The 14,699-nt window shown below is 39.1% G+C and overlaps 1 long non-coding RNA gene across 1 annotated transcript; it reads left to right on the forward strand.

Moving 5' to 3' along the window:
- Positions 1-5,355: 5,355 nt before the first annotated feature.
- Positions 5,356-13,709, forward strand: LOC139191446 (uncharacterized). The gene is made up of 3 exons (XR_011575502.1): positions 5,356-5,709; positions 11,713-11,835; positions 12,817-13,709. It is a non-coding gene; the product is annotated as an uncharacterized lncRNA (long non-coding RNA).
- Positions 13,710-14,699: the final 990 nt, after the last annotated feature.

A 14,699-nucleotide genomic window follows, 5' to 3' on the forward strand; every position in this document is an offset into this window, starting at 1 on the left:
ACACATATTCAAGATGAAGTTGTGTAGTTACCACCACCAAAGCCAAACTGCCATGTATCCCATATCGTTATATGTTTAAGTTAACCCCATTGAGCCTTGATAGCCTACATTCTTTGTTAAACCACATTATCCTTACCTAGCCTAGTTTAGGACCATCCATACCCTTGTTTTTGAAGCATAGTAAAGCATGATTCAAATTGAATTTCTTTTGATTAATGTATGGCAGAAAACAAGTGTGGGGGAAGTGTGAGTTATTATGCTTGTTGAAAAGAAAAGAAGAGTTGAGAAAAAAAAAAAAAAAAAGTTTTAAAGTGCTGCTTGTTGAAGAAAGGGTCCAAAACATAAAATTCGGCCCTAAATATTGCTTGAATTTTCCCTTCGTGTCTAAAAGCTGATTTCTGCAATCTAAGTGAATTCTAAGTTTCAATTTCATTACTTTGCTTGCTATTGCTTTAAGAACGATTGTTATCCTTATCCTTCATTTGTTAGCCATCACCCCAAGCCCCGTTACAACCCTTAACTTCATCTTGAGTGTCATGCGTTTCAATATGTGGAGTTTGAAATTGATATGAGCATATGGTGTCACTGGTTCTCGCATCTAAGTAGTAGCATTCCATTCATGAGATCATATCTAAACATGCTTATTAACTCCAAAAATTGCTTTCTTTGTGATACATATATGTGAGTGTTCGTTTTCATATCTACATCAATCTTCTCACATATAACTAGTATAGGGTGTGTAGTTAGAAAATCTGAGTGAAAATTGAGTGCATATCTTGTAAGGAATTGAGTGATTTCTCTAAGGCATGTTACTACATCAAAATCATTGTTTTAATTGATTAACGTGAACAAGTAAGTAGTGACTATGATTAAGTACGTGCTTAAGTGTGAAGATGACTCAAATCTGTGGGGATAATGATTTTTAACATGTCATGTGCATTGGAATCCCTGAGGCAAATGTTGGAAGGTTTAGGTTGTATTCTATTTGTGTTGTTTCGTTTTATTTCTTTGTTTTGCTCGAGGACTAGCAAAAGCTAAGTGTGGGGGAATTTGATAGGAGCATATTTATGCGACTTAGTTAGCTTGTTCTTGTGCATTTAGGTTGTATTTCCTTAGTTATTTTAGTGTTTAAAGTTATTTTTGTGTGTTTTCAGACTCTAAGTACAAAGTATGCAAGATGATGCATTTTGGAGGCCTTTGGAGCAGTTTCGGGCTTGGAATGGATAGCAAATGCATGGGCCAAAGTGGATGGACGAATTTGAGAACTAAAGAGGCCAAGAATGTGAAGAATTATGGTCCAAAAGATGAAGAACTCAGCCCAAAAATCTGTCACCCCAACTTGCCTTCATTGCCGTGCAAAATAACATAGAATTCCCTTTGGATTCCCATGCCATGCTTGATCACTCTTGTCCCCTACATAATTTCTGATTTCATGCTTCAATTCATTTAATTATTACATTCAATTTCTTGATACCTCTTGTTCCCTTCACCCATCAGATTTTATACACCCTTTACATCCATTACATGCACCAATTGATGCTCCATCATTCACATTTGGAATCCAATGCCATGTGCAACACATGTTGCTGCACCTTTGACCCATTTGATGACACATTTCACCTCCCTTTCCATCTCTATGCAATGAACACAATCATTCATGCTCCCTAGCTGCAACACCACTCCATTTTACCCTTCACACTTTGCATCATTACTTGATTTTCACCCTTGGACCATTGCACACCACAAACCCATTCTTGCCGTGCACTTCATCCCTGACCTAACCTGATTCTCTAAGGTTTTAGGGGCCTATATATACATGTTTACACCCCTTGGCAAAGGGTTCACACTCTCATATTCACCATTCATCACAGAAATTCGTCCATACTCACCCTAGGCAGCAAAACACCCCAAAAACACCATTCTAGTGCCCAGAAAATATCACAGCCACTCCACCTTCTTCCACCCTCTTTGCCGAAGTTCTCCACCACCCTTCCACCATCAAACACTCCTCTACACTCACCATAAACCTTTCTGCACCATAGAACTACCCAAAACCTGTCCACAAACCAATCTGCCACAAGCAAGGGAAATGAGGAATCTTGGATGCACTTGCTGCCAAGTTGGAGCATTCTAGGTGTTTTCTTTCTTTGGATTTTAATGTCTAATTCATGTAATCTTTGTTTTGCTTTAAGTATGATTGGCTAATTTCGTTTTGGCTAAGGGTGGATTCAAAACCATGATTATATATGTGAAATAAGTTGATTACTTTCAGTTATCGTTGTATAAGTCGTGAATACAATTTGCTTAACCGTTTGATTTAGAACTTATTCTTGTATGTTGGTTGAGAGTGCACGCTTAATTTGCATGCTTGAATTTGATGCTAGGATATAAGTTTGTTTCACCTAATCGTTATGAATTTATATTCGTAAGTAGTGAAGGTCGCTAGTCACGATCGTGTTAAGTAGATTCCTGGCAAGAGTATCATGCTTTTCATAGTTACGAATGCCTTGTCGATGCTTATGATTTCCAAAGAACGTAATGATTCTAACTTGTGTCTTTATCATGCTGTTCATATAAAGAACTTGTTGGGAATAATTTGTTTGCGATGCATATTCATCCAATTCAATGATTCTAGGGAAATCTAAAGGTTAATTTAAGCGGACCTAATTAACTTGGAGTGTCGAGATTCATAACTTATTAAATTGATAACTGAAAATTGATTTAGGTTGCATATATTTCATGTGTGGAGAAGAACCCCTTAGCCATTCCATCATCCATTGATTATTCATAACTTTGTGTTACAATCGGTTTCTATTACAATCTGTTTTCCTTGCAATCTGTCCATTTTGTACATTTTCGTCCAAATCAATTCCCCATTTATTTTGAAGTCCTAGATTAGTTAGAAAGTGTGTTGGTTTATGTGTTTTGGTACAAGTTAAAACCCAAATTCGTCCAAATTGGTGCTTTGTGTTCAAAACTGCCCAGAAAGTGTTTTTAAGGCAGTTTTGAGTCTTTTAGTTGCTGTTTTGAGTTATTGGTTTGTTTTAGTATTTTAAACGTGAGTTTTGCATTCTTTGAGTCTAATCTAGTGTTTTAAACTTTGTTTTTACATTTCTAAGTCAGTTTTCAAGTGTTTAGCAATCCCTCCTAATCCCCGGTTTAGAACGATCCCTACTTACATACTTTGCTACAATTGATAAAAAGAGGGTTTAATTTTGTGTGTTAACTTATTTTTCACATCAGTAATTTGATACAATTTTGGCGGAGGGCTATCCTTGAAATTGACTAAGGCTTCTTGTGATTAATATGTGTAATCTCTTAGGATGTACGACACGTTTTAAGGGTTTTCAAAAGGTTTTCATAAAACTTAATGATTCTTGCATGTTCACATTCGATCTGGACACCACGGACGGGTTGCATGTTAGATGTACGTTCTATGTTGGAGGTTCCAAGTAGGATATATTTTAAGAAAACCTAACCTTCAAATTATGCATGTATGGTTCATAAGTAATTAGAAGAGCTACATAGGATTGTTAGGGTGATGGTGGAACCCTAGTATCTTCTCATTTTAAATTCTAAAAATTGTTTCTTTCTCTTTCTTTAAAATTGCAGTTTTAAGTAATCTTTTTAATTAAATTCATTTTTCTTAATTTAGGTCATTAAATCACCCTTTTCCAAAATTTCGTTCTAAATAATTAGTTGAGAATTGATATGGCCTTAACCTATTTAAATTAATCCTTGTGGAGAACGACCTTGCTTGAGCCAACTATACTACAACAATCTTGTTTCTCTTGCAAGTATTTTAGGTGTTTTTAACCCTTTTGCGCAGGTAGTAAAAATCCTATCAGTGGACCCAGGTCGGGATGTGACATTGTACCTCATAGATCATCTTTGCAAAATATTAGCTAAATTGGAAATATTTAAGACATCTAATTGGGTTCAAAGAATTGAACGAATACTTTGTTAGATAAGAAACAATGAAATTTGATCTTGATAATTAAATACGCAAATGGTTTCGAATTGAATTGAATTTTTGCAAGGATGATCTATGAATCGAGACTAACAAAATAAACGGTTCGGATCGTTGAAATTTGATGTGGAGTGGGCCTCACACCTAATCTCTATTTTCTTCATAAAATGGGGATTCCTTTGCATAAAGGGCCTGATATATATATATATATACACACACACACAATAGTATAATTTATATTTAATATTTTTAACCCACAAATTATGAATTTTATTTAAAATCTCATTAATATAAAGAACTATAAGTTTCGATTTTTTAATTTAAAAATATAGTAACATAAATAGAAATAAATTATCACATTAATTTCAAGGATTTCGATCAAAAGTTGAAATCCAACAAGATATCAGTTAAAGAATATTAATAGATAAAGATCGCATTCAAAGTGCCCTTAGAAAGAGCGGCAACACCTTGGTCGCGATGCGCAGAAGCAAAGAGGGTTAGAGAAAAACGACGCCTGACTAAATTATACCAGCGTATGGGAGAGGATAACTAAGCGGATGTAGGGTGTATTAAAATTGTGGGACCGGATTGTTTTATCCGGTGACTATTTTACACATTATGCACCAAACAATTGGGTTCGTATTATTAATTCTATCCGGTCCCTTATACGAACTGCCAAAGGAGACCATAGTCACCAATATATGATTATAAAATTTCTATGACAAGAATCATTGTCATCATGTAAAAAAATAATTAATGTACACTCCGAGGCGAGTTTGGGTCGAAAGTTAAAGTAACATCCCCATCCCACCAGTATATGGTTATAAAATTTCTATGACAAGAATCATTGTCATCATGTAAAAAAAATAATTAATGTACACTCCGAGGTAAGTTTGGGTCTAAATCTATTCAATTTTTTTCTAATCTATTTTTAAATTTATATGAGTACATTCTTTTTCTTTGATTTGAGAATGTATCAATGTCAAGTTTTATCAAAGAAATTTACTAATGTTATTAAGCCTAATATATATTATTTTTTATGTGTGGTTTTGAAGAATGTACCCATGTTTTGGTACAATAATTTTTTTGTTAATTTTAATGAATATACCCATGTTTATATATATACACATACAATAGTATAATTTATATTTTAATATTTTTAATCCCACAAATTATGGATTTCAGGAATTTCGATCAAAATTTGAAAACTAACAAAGTATCAATTAAAAAACATTGATAGATAAAAACCACATCAAAAGTCTCTCTAGAAAAATTGTAATCCTTACGCTTTGCTTGCTCAAAGAGCTAGGTTCAATGAACCTAGCCAAGATATACATCAATTGACGTTACTTATCAAATTAAATCTTGTCACTCAAATAGTTGGTGTAGTTGCCGGGTGTGAGTCAGCGAGACCCCTTGACATGCACTAATCTTGCATTGCCAGAAACTGACAATTCCATCTAAGACCTTCTTTCCTCTTTCCAAATGCAGCTCTTGCCCTTCATATGACCAAACATTTTCGAGAGAGAAAACAGTTTGTATGGGGAGCGTTATTAGTTTGTAATATTATTTGAATGTTAACGAAGAGCAAAAAGTGATCGATGTTTCCAAGAAGAACACGGTTGCTGCTGTTGCTGTTGAAGTTAATCCGACTAGAATTTGCAGAAATAGTCGGTATATGCGTAAATGAAAGTCGTAGCAACTGAGCTATGAGGATGAGCAGATGGAGGCCAAAACGAGTTAGGGGTGAGGATCGGAGATCAAGAAATACCAAAGAGCGACCGTTTTCGTTACCTAGGATCTATCTTGCAAAAGAACGGAGAATTAGATGGAGATCTCAACCATAGAATACAAGCTGGATGGATGAAGTGGAAGAGTGCATCCGGCGTGTTGTGTGACCGCCGTATGCCACTGAAGCTCAAGGGAAAATTTTATAGGACGGCAATAAGGCCGGCGATGCTGTATGGCACAGAATGTTGGGCGGTGAAACATCAACACGTACACAAAATGGGTGTAGCGGAGATGAGGATGCTTCGTTGGATGTGTGGGCACACGAGAAAGGATAAGATTAGGAATGAGGATATCCGGGGTAAAGTAGGAGTAGCCGAAATTGAAGGAAAGATGAGAGAAAATCGGTTACGGTGGTTTGGACATGTGCAAAGAAGGCCTACTGACGCTCCGATTAGAAGATGCGACTATGGGACAGAGGTTCAGGGCCGAAGGGGTAGAGGAAGACCTAGGAAAACTTTGGAAGAGACTCTAAGAAAAGACTTAGAGTACTTGGATCTAACGAAGGACATGACACAGGATCGAGCACAATGGCGTTCTAAGATTCATATAGCCGATCCCACTCAGTGACTTGGATTTTCCAAGTCTCCAACCAAGAAGTTTTCCTCACTCGGGAAATTAAGGGAACACTACCCCAACCTACATGCTCCACTCAGAAAGCTTCAACATACAAGCTTCAACAAAAGAAAATTCAAAGAACTTAGCGAAGAAGGCTTTGGTGTATTTAACACAATACGTTGAAATGAAGGAAAGCTTATTTATTGATATCCCCGATAAGCTACAAATATGTACATATACATGAGTCAAAATAAACACACAAGAGGGAGCCTTCACAAAGGTTGCTTAGGAGAAGTCTCAGCAGTCGGTAGAGCCCCAGAAAGAGAAGGCACCGGAGGGGGATCATTTGGAGCCTCAGTACTGGACAGAACCCTAGGAGGAGGAGGCATCAGAGGTTGATCATTTGGAGCTTCATTACGCGGTACAGTTCCAGAAGACGAAGGCAATAAATGCCTTTGGAACAAACCCACAAATCTCTGATGATCAAGTAAAACCTGACCATCAGTTTCCTTCATCTGGTCAAGCTTCCTCTTCATGTTTGTAGCATAGTCATGTGCGAGCCGGTGCAACTGTTTATTCTCATGCTTGAGCCCTCTAATCTCCTGTTTGAGACTCATCACTTCAGCCGCCAATGATTCAACTTGGCGGGTTCGAGCAAATAGGCGTTGGGCCATATTAGACACAGAACCTGCACACTGAACACTGAGAGCCAGCGAATCCTTAACAGCTAACTCATCAGACCGTTTGGAAAGTAGTCTGTTATCTTTGGGAGTGAGAAGGTTCCTGGCCACCACCGCAGCGGTCATATCATTCTTCATCACGGAATCCCCAACGGTAAGAGGACCAGTTTGGGAGACGAAGGATGGGCGCCATATGTTGTCTGGAGAAGGCGGGGCTGCCTCTTCAACAAGGTTCAAGTCAAAACGACGGTCGGAGGGGCCAGACATTTTCAAAGGTGTTGAAGAGAGAAGAGGTCGGACAAATCAAGATATTAGAAGTGCAAGAATGAAGCTTCTACTGGTGGAGATTCAAGTGTGCTTTGGAACTTAATGCCAGCCTCTATAAAAATCTGCACTCGACGGAGCTTCAGAAATCAAAGAGGCGCCTGCTCAGAAATCGAAGAGGCGTTTGCTTTCTCAAAAGTTGGGCTGCTTAGAGATCACGAGGGTTGATCTCAGAAATCGAAGAGCCGTTTGCTTTCTCAAAAGTTGGGCTGCTCAAAGACCACGAAGGCCGATCTCAGAAATCGAAGAGGCGCTCGCTTTCTCAAAAGCTGGGCTCCCTAGAGACCACGAGGGCCGATCTCAGAAATCGAAGAGGCACCTACTTTTCCAGCCTTGTCAGCACCTGTCACACGCACACTCAGCTTTGCGGAAATTATGGGCATTCTGTCAAAGACTTCTGGGGAAGTAGAAAACACATGAATCTTACTGTTCAATCACCCACTTCCCACACGCAACAATAGCTCATGGGTACCACAAATAACTTGGCCAAAGTTCTCTGCCAAAGTTGAGCACGTGAAGCTTGCAGCTCCCACTACATCGCTCTGACCAAGAAGGGTAAAAGAATAGCAAAGAAACAGCACTAACAAAGTTTAGACCCATAAATTTTGAAGGTCTAGCTACCATATTATTACCCACAAGGGTAAAGGAACAGTACCACTGCTGGATAATTGGAAAGTCCATGTATGTCAACCTCTGTGCTTCGTGGCAAGGTAGACTAGCAAACATGCCCAACCTTTACTCACATTCGAGAAAACACTCCCAATAAGATTGCTTGCTCCAAAATCGAAGAGGCACCGTCCTCCGAATCTAAAGAGCCAGACTCCTCACATGACTACTTTCTTAAAAATCGAAGAGCGGGTAAAGGAACAGTACCATTGCTGGATAATTGGAAAGTCCCTGTGTGTCAACCTCTGTGCTTCGTGGCAAGGTAGACTAGCAAACATGCCCAACCTTTACTCACATTCGAGAAAACACTCCCAACAAGATTGCTTGCTCCAAAATCAAAGAGGCACCACCCTCCGAATCTCAAGAGCCACTCTCCCAACATGATTACTTTCTCAAAAATCGAAGAGACACTGCTCCCCGAATCTCGAGAGCCAGACCCCCAGCATGATTGCTTTCTCAAAAATCGGTGAGGCACCGTTCTCCGAATCAATCGAAGAGGCGCTCGCTTTCTCAAAAGCTGGGCTGCTCAGAGACCACGAGGGCCGATCTCAGAAATCGAAGAGGCACCTACTTTTCTAGCCTTGTCAGCACCTGTCACACGCACACTCAGCTTTGCAGAAATTATGGGCATTTTGTCGAAGACTTCTGGTGAAGTAGAAAGCACATGAATCTTACTGTTCAATCACCCACTTCCCACACGCAACAATAACTCATGGGTACCACAGATCACTTTGCCAAAGTTCTCTGCCAAAGTTGAGCACGTGAAGCTTGCAGCTCCCACTACATCGCTCTGACCAAGAAAGGTAAAAGAATAGCAAAGAAACAGCACTAACAAAGTTTAGACACATAAATTTTGAAGGTCTAGCTACCATATTATTACCCACAAGGGTAAAGGAACAGTACCACTGCTGGATAATTGGAAAGTCCCTGTGTGTCAACCTCTGTGCTTCGTGGCAAGGTAGACTAGCAAACATGCCCAACCTTTACTCACATTCGAGAAAACAGTCCCAACAAGATTGCTTGCTCCAAAATCGAAGAGGCACCGTCTTCCGAATCTCGAGAGCCAGACTCCCAACATGACTACTTTCTCAAAATCGAAGAGAGGGTAAAGGAACAGTACCATTGCTGGATAATTGGAAAGTCCCTATGTGTCAACCTTTGTGCTTCGTGGCAAGGTAGACTAGCAAACATGTCCAACCTTTACTCACATTCGAGACAACACTCCCAACAAGATTGCTTGCTCCAAAATCGAAGAGGCACCGCCTTCCGAATCTCGAGAGCCAGACTCCCAACATGATTACTTCCTCAAAAATCGAAGAGACACTGCTATCCGAATCTCGAGAGTCAGACCCCCAGCATGATTGCTTTCTCAAAAATCGAAGAGGCATCGTTCTCCGAATCTCGAGAGCCAGATACCACAGACCACTTTTTCAAAGTGCTCTGACAGAGTTAAAACATGTGAAACTGGCAGCTCCCACTACCGTGCTATGACCAAGCAGGGTAAAGGAATAGCATTACTACTTGTTGTTAGGGAGACTCCTATATATGTCGACCTCCATCCCCAACGGACAGGCAGACCTGCAAAAATGCTCAACCCTCCATCATATCTGAGAGGGCACTCCCAACAAAGCCTTTCGAAATATTCAGCTTTCTTTCCCCCCGATAATACCTCTGCAAACAAGCTATACTAGAGCAAGAATATCTCATATCATCAGGGTTAAAAGCAAGAGTATCTCATATCATGCTTTTTCCCTGTTTTTTCTTTTGGCCTTGTTTTTACCTGCAAGACAAGGAGAAAGAGAGCAATCAGTCAGTACTTGGAATCAAGCTTCCAGCCAGGAATTGACTGCCTGGAACCCCTTACCTGATTACTTACCTGGCATTGCTCTCGAGTACTCATCTTCATCATCTTATGTTTCCAGGGAAGATTCCGCATCTGCTTGAGGAACAGATAGGGCAAGTGCGAAGGATACAAGGAAGCATGTGGAGACAAGCGTAACAGCACACGTGCCGATACATCCATTACTTTGTCAAAAGCAAAAGTATCCCATATCAGCAGGGTGGAACGTACTCTAGATTTGATGGACTTGTTTTGACCCTCAAATTCTTCAGTCGGCCTTATACTCTGGAGGAAACCAGAAAACCCTCCAGCTCAGTTCAAGAATAAGCCTGTGGAAAGTTACTTCTTCAAAAGCAAAAGTATCTCATATCATCTCTTCTCATTTTTCTTCTCTTTATCCTTCATGCTGCTGCAAGATGGGGAGAAGGTGAACAATCAGTCGGAGCTCTGATTGCTTACCTTGTCTGTCACCTCTTTCAGCAGACCCCCTAGCTCGGCGACTTGGGGGACTCCTACTACATGGTTTGTATCGCGCTTGACCAAGCCTAAAACTACAAGTAAGCTTCAAGTGAAATTGATACATTACCTTGTGCATCTCCACCAGTTAAAGATACCACTCCTGGATGGAGGAAGAGTACTTCCAGAGAAGATGCCACATCTACCTATGAGACAGATAAGGCAAGTCAAGACGACACCACACTCCGATACTTAGAAGTTTCGTGATTACGAGATCATTATCCCACAATATTTCCTAATGTCATTTGTACTAAATCATTCACTCGTACTCACTAAAGGAGAGCTTGAACCTATGTACTTGTGTAAACCCTTCACAATTAATGAGAACTCTTCTATTCCGTGGGCGTAGCCAATCTGGGTGAACCACGTACATCTTGTGTTTGCTTTCCTATCTCTATCCATTTATATACTTATCCACACTAATGACCGGAGCAATCTAGCGAAGATCACAAAAAGCGACCGTTTTCGTTACCTAGGATCTATCTTGCAAGAGAACGGAGAATTAGATGGAGATCTCAACCATAGAATACGAGCTGGATGGAAAGAGTGCATCCGGCGTGTTGTGTGACCGTCGTAGGCCACTGAAGCTCAAGGGAAAATTTTATAGGACGGCAATAAGGCCAGCGATGTTGTATGGCAGAGAATGTTGGGTGGTGAAGCATCAACACGTACACAAAATGGGTGTAGCGGAGACGAGGATGCTTCGTGGGATGTGTGGGCACACGAGAAAGGATAAGATTGGGAATGAGGATATCCGAGGTAAAGTAGGAGTAGCCGAAATTGTAGGAAAGATGAGAGAAAATCGGCTCTGGTGATTTGGACATGTGCAAAGAAGGCCGACTGACGCTCCGGTTCGAAGATGTGACTACGGGACAGAGGTTCAGGGCCGAAGGGGTAGAGGAAGACTTAGGAAAACTTTGGAAGAGACTCTAAGAAAAGACTTAGAGTACTTGGATCTAACGGAGGGCATGACACAAAACCGAGCGCAATGGCGTTCTAGGATTCATATAGCCGACCCCACTTAGTGGGAAAAGGCTTTGTTGTTGTTGTTGTTGTAGAATTCATCACTCCTATCTCATAGTTTTTTCACTAAACATTTTTTTTTTTGAAAAAAAACGATATATTTTTGCCTTTTCAAACTTTGATTAAAATTTTGACACAGTAATTAAATTTTTATTTATTTAATTTAAATTATTTATGCCTTTTTCTAGGGGTATTAATTAGGAAACTTTAACGAAAAGCACCCGGTACTGTTCACTTTAACGAAAAACCACATTTTTACACTAAAAAGTCAATCCTGATACTATTCATTTTACCCTTTATTTTGTCCTTATCATTAAAACTCAAAGTTTTCAAGTCATTTTCATTAGTTTTCCTTATTAATTATTACTGGTTTATTTTAGAGAGAAGCACAATTCCAGTATGGCTCCACTTGCAATTGGACGATATGGACTTTATGCAACTTTGGATTCTCCGGTTCACGTTTTCATGAGGTAAGTAGAACAGCATACTCTCTCTCTCTCTCTCTCTCTCTGGGTTTATTTTTGCATCAGATACATTTCGGGTTGATTTTATGAATAATGCAGTAGATTTGATCAAGAGTTAAAAAAGTTCCTGTGAAATATCCTTACGTGTAACGTATGACATACATTAGGGCTTTGAGTAAAACTTACTTTAACAGTTTGTATGTTTTTAAAATGACTGAAAGCATTTTTGGAATCAATTATTAGTAAAAATACAAGTAAATTCTAGAAAAAACACTTAAAGTGCTTCATGGAAGAAGCACATAACTAGTGTTTATTACAGAAAACACTTTAAGTGCTTTTAGAACCAAAAACATTTTCTCTAAAAACGCTTTCAATTATTTTAAAAGCACATCCAAATGAGTGAATCGTTAGCGAACTTAATGTGCTTTTTAAAAGTCATCAATATCGGTTTGAGCATTCATCTGCAGCTCAAGTACAATCCCTTTCGCATTTTTTGCCTGTTTAGCTTAGTGAACCTTTTTTTTTTTTTTTTTTTTTTTTTTTTTGGAGAACATTTAGCTTAGTGAACCATTAGGTTAAGAGTTACTAGGTCATCATTCAAATGTCATTCTTATTTATTATTTCAGCATTTCAAACTCTAGAAACTCACTTGCAATATTGAAGACGCATATCCATTTTGAAGTGCTCATGAAGACTGGAACAAATCTTTATACTTTACGCCCGTAGGATCTGCATACAATATTTTCTTCTTAAATTAAAAATTTCCTTACCAGGTATTTTTCTACTAAACCCCACTTTGTATGTAAAGTTCTCTTCTTTTGTCCAAGAAGTAAAAACATTGAACTCATCTTTGTAGGCGTCGTTGTTAACTCGAACTAGCTAACTACATTCCCTGTCCATGTACCTCTTAATTCTTAACTAATTTGAATCTGAGTTATTTGTGACCTTAAATTTTCAGGTTTTGATGTATGTTTCTTTGGTTTGTAGATCCTGGAATGCAGCTTGCTGCAATCCAATCCATTGGAAAAAGCTTAACCTGACTGCTCAAGTTTAACTTCTTTAACGCTCCTCAAAGATTACCTATTTGGTTGCATGATGAATTGAGCAAGACTGAGGAATATTGAAGAGTGCTTTACGTTTCAGTTGTGGAAATTTATCTTCCTTGGTTTTCCATTTCTCTTTATTCATAAACTATGACCACTTGATAATGCTGAGAACCCCGGGCCTCAAACAACTTGTTCTACCAACCTGGAACCTGGGCAGGACTTGAGTCGATGGCCATGTCTTGATTTTCCTTTTCCAATCATGCCTCAGCTTAAAGTTATGCTCCTTTAAGTTTAACGCAGTACGCGCAAGGGGCGTTGTTGCCTACACCCCAAAGCTTAAGGTGCGCATCAAAGCTTTGATCTGTATATTGAGCGAAATGCAATATTTGGAAGTTGTAAATGTGTCCCACTGCACCTTTCTAGAGGATTCTGAGTATTCCGGCTACTCTTATATATGCGAACAACTTGGGGAGTCAATCATTGCGCAAGCCTCACAGCTCAAGGAGTTTCTTGTGTGTCCGGGGCAGCTCTGTGATAAGTGTTAGTGTTTTAAGTGTTTTTAGCTGAAATAAATCAATTCATTTTACTTGTTTTAATTAGAGCCCTTGGATTACATTCCAAATGGATGCTCTAGATTAAGTGAGAGTTAATGATGTAGAGTGACAACTGTAGCTATCTCATAGGATAGATGAAATGAATGGTTGTGATGTATTCTTTCTGTTATGAGAGAGAAAGTGTGATAATGCTTTGTACTAGTGTGCAATCGGTTACATTCCGATGAGCAAAAAAAAAAAAAAGAAGAAATGAAATCAGTTATTTACTCATCTCTGTGAATACTCTCTGCAAACTTTCGGTTTTCCTTTCCTCCAGAAATTTCATAAAACTTACTGAATCACAGCATAAAACCCATAATCTAACATGGCCTCAGAGCCAAGTTGCATCATCTGTAACTGGGCGTGAATTTGTGAAGCTCGCAATGAAGAACTCGAACTGACCGTCGAGCTTCCTCACTGAAGAAAACTCGGAGAAGAAATCGCAGTGATCTTGGATCTAGTCTCATATGGCTGGATCGAGTGGTGCCGATCTTCGTGCGCCGGTATTCAATGGTGACAATTTTGATTTCTGGCAAATTTGGATGAAATCAATATTTCGATCGCACGAGCACTGGGATATCGTCGAAAAGGGTCTCGATACTCCGACAAAGGAGGATGAAGAACTTACTGTAGCTGAGAGCAAGCTATTGAAAGAGAATATAATCAGAGATGCAAAGGCACTTAGAATCATCAAGGGGCCGTTTTTGATCAGATCTTTCCGAGAATCGCCATCCAAGAGACTGCAAATGCTGCTTGGAATGTGCTGAAACAAGAATTTGTGGGAGATAAACATGTACAAGCTGTGAAACTCCAAGGCTTACGCCATGATTTTGAATATACTAGAATGAGTGAAAATGAAGCTTTCTCTGCATATCTAGTTAGATTATTTGATTTGATTAGTCAAATGAGAAGCTATGGTGATGATATAAGTAATCAGAGAATCGTTCAAAAGTTGCTGATAAGTTTACCTAGGTCCTATGATAATATTGCTTCTGTGATTGAAAATACTAAGGATCTAGATACTGTAGATGTTCAAGATGTGGTAGCTATTCTCAAGGGTTATGAGCAAAGAATTGACAGGCGTGATGAATCTCACATTGAGAAAGCATTTGTTAGTCTCAATATTGCTTCAAAACAAAATAAGTACAATGGGAATCAAGGGTTCAAACCACAGAAGAATTGGAAGTCCAAATGGAAGAAAGGAGATAATAGACCTGCAAATCAAACTGGA

The sequence above is a fragment of the Malus domestica genome, chromosome 14 (assembly GCF_042453785.1).
Source record: "Malus domestica chromosome 14, GDT2T_hap1".
NCBI lineage: Eukaryota > Viridiplantae > Streptophyta > Magnoliopsida > Rosales > Rosaceae > Malus > Malus domestica.